The sequence below is a fragment of the Odocoileus virginianus genome, chromosome 15 (assembly GCF_023699985.2).
Source record: "Odocoileus virginianus isolate 20LAN1187 ecotype Illinois chromosome 15, Ovbor_1.2, whole genome shotgun sequence".
Taxonomy (NCBI): Eukaryota; Metazoa; Chordata; class Mammalia; order Artiodactyla; family Cervidae; genus Odocoileus; species Odocoileus virginianus.
In genome coordinates this window covers 20,668,227-20,670,944 of record NC_069688.1, presented here as the reverse complement: position 1 = coordinate 20,670,944, position 2,718 = coordinate 20,668,227, and the positions used below count along the sequence as shown (strand labels likewise).

General features: G+C 42.8%; 1 non-coding gene across 1 annotated transcript; it reads right to left on the bottom strand.

Moving 5' to 3' along the window:
* Positions 1-1,781: 1,781 nt before the first annotated feature.
* Positions 1,782-1,853, bottom strand: TRNAC-GCA (transfer RNA cysteine (anticodon GCA)). The gene has a single exon. It is a non-coding gene; the product is annotated as a tRNA-Cys (tRNA).
* Between the last annotated feature and the right edge of the window lie 865 nt (positions 1,854-2,718).

Genomic DNA, 2,718 nt, shown 5'->3' with positions numbered 1-2,718 from the left:
TTATTTATATTTTCTTAATTTGTAAATAGTTTTTAAAATGGAGAAGAAAATGGCAACCCACTCCAGTATTCTTGCCTGGAGAATTCCGTGGACAGAGGAGCCTGGTGGGCTGTAGTCCATGGGGTCGCAAAGAGTCGGACACGACTGAGTGACTAACACAGTTTTTAAAAAGAAGAAAAGAATGTTATTTTATAACACATGAAAATGAAATCCAAATTCTTGTGTCTATAAATAAAGTTTTATTGGAACATCACTCAGTGACACACGGCCTCTGACTGCTTTCCTGCTGGAAGGGCAGAGCATCACCGTTGGTGGGGAGGTTCCCCTTCTACTCAGTTGAACAAACATAAATTAATAAATAAAACAAGATATCCTTTTGTTTTGATACGACAAATTCTGACCATCCAGTAGTGCCACAGGTCAGGATTTAATCTGTAAACATTTAGGAACTGATCCAAACAAAGGGAAAAACCATGAGGAAAATAACCTTTATTCTGTAAACCAAGCACCAAATGGGCACTCCCTAGCCTGTGATTGTCTCTGAAATATTTATTCAACAAGGGAAGAAACAATTGCTCTAGGGTAAGCCTTCAAGCTGAAAAGAATACTAGAAAAATGAAATTAAAGTCTGTAGTTAAGTTATTCAAGATTGTAGCCGAGGTTGTTGAAATAATCCCCACAATTCTCCATTTTACTCTGGTGCCAAATCAGGTGAGATTAAGCTAACAGCATTAAACCCCTCCTAGAATCTCAACAAAGGTCCGTATGGTTTTTCCAGTAGACATGTATGGATGTGAGAACTGGACCATAAAGAAGGCTGAGTGCCCGAGAATTGATGCTTTTGAATTGTGGTGCTGGAGAAGACTCTTGAGAGTCCCTTGGCCTGTAAGGAGATTAAACCAGTCAGTCCTAAAGGAAATCAACCCTAAATATTCACTGGAAGGACTGATGCTGAAGCTCCAATATTTTGGCCACCTGATGCGAAGAGCTGACTCACTAGAAAAGACCCTGATGCTGAGAAAGACTGGAGGTAAAAGGAGAAGGGGGTGACAGAGGATGAGATGGTTAGATAGCATCACGGACTCGATGGACATGAATCTGAACAAGCTCTGGCAGATAGTAAAGGAGAGAGGAGCCCAGTGTGTTGCGCTTTATGGGGTCAGAAAGAGTTGGACATGACAGCGACTGAACACCACCACCACAACAGGATCTCAAAGGCTTTCCTTTCCAAGACTGGATTCTTCCTGAATGGCTCCAGGATCTCCGGATGCATCAGTCTGTACTTTGGCTGCTCCTTCTTTGTCTTGGGTGCCCTGAGGGGGAAACCTGTTGTTGGGGTGTGCGTGTGTGTCTGTGTGTCTTGGGAGAGAAAGAGAGAGTATAAGAGCCACCCAGTTCTGATGCCTAAGCAGGAGAAGCAAGTCAGGAATGCCATCCCAGGTTCAGAGAGTGTAACACTAAAAAAGTCAGAATTCAGGTGAGAAGGAATTTAAAGGCAAAATACAACTCCCAATGTAAATGTTCACTGCAATGCTCTTTTGAGTAAAGATTGAAAACAGCCTAGATATGCAAAAACTGAATTGCTTTTAATTTTAAATTAGAGGATAACTGTTTTACAATATTGTGTTTGTTTCTGCCATAAACAACATGTGAAGTGAAGTCGCTCAGTCGTCTCCGACTCTTTGCGACCCCATGGACTATAGCCTACCAGGCTCCTCCATCCATGGGGTTTTCCAGGCAAGAGTACTGGAGTGGGTTGCCATTCCCTTCTCCAGGGGATCTTCCCCAACCAGGGATCGAACCTAGGTCTCCTGCATTGCAGGCAGATGCTTTACCCTCTGAGCCACCAGGGATGAATCAGCCATAATTATGCATATGTCCCCTCTCTCTTGAATCCCCCTTCCACCCACCACCCCATTCTACCCCTCTAGCTAATTGTGGTACATGCACATAGAGAAACAGTACAACAACTCTGTAGAACTAGTATGGACACACTAGTGAAGCTCAGTAGAGAAGGGGCTTGTGGCCAAACTGTGACCTGGAACTATTGATCTATGGATCCACTCAAGGCCCCAGTTTGAGGCCCGCCTCCACTACAAAGAGGCTTTATGTCTCCGTCCACGTCTCCAGCCTCTCAGCATCACTATCTACCTCCCGGATACCATGGCCCCCTGACCTTCAATAGTCTCCACAGCATGGACCCTCCCCATTCCAAAGGAATAAGGAAGGGAGAGAGGGGCAAGATAAAAATAATTAAATTGCCATAAACTTATTTATTTACTGTTTTTCACAAGTAGACATTCATTCCAATGATTATTTGAACTTTTAAACTTGACATGAATATTTGATACAATATTCCATAGACAGAAAAATAAACCAGGAATTATTGAACTTATTTAACTGGAAGATAACAAACAATTTAAATAGCATACATTTTTCAGGCAGTTCATCATCAAAAGAACCAAAGAAAGATTTGTGTGTTGGGATCCATCTGAGATTTTGTTAAGAAGTCCCTTGTGGTTCATCCCCGGCAACATTTGAACCCCTAGTCTTTGCTGTTTATTTAGTTATTGTCATTATTATTGAGAGATTCCCTGGTGGCTCAGAGGCAAGAATCTGCCTGCAGTGCAGAAACTGCTGGTTTGATCCCTGGGTCAGTCGGGAAGATCCTCTGGAGGAGGGCATAGCAACCCACTTCAGTATTCTTACCTGGAGAAT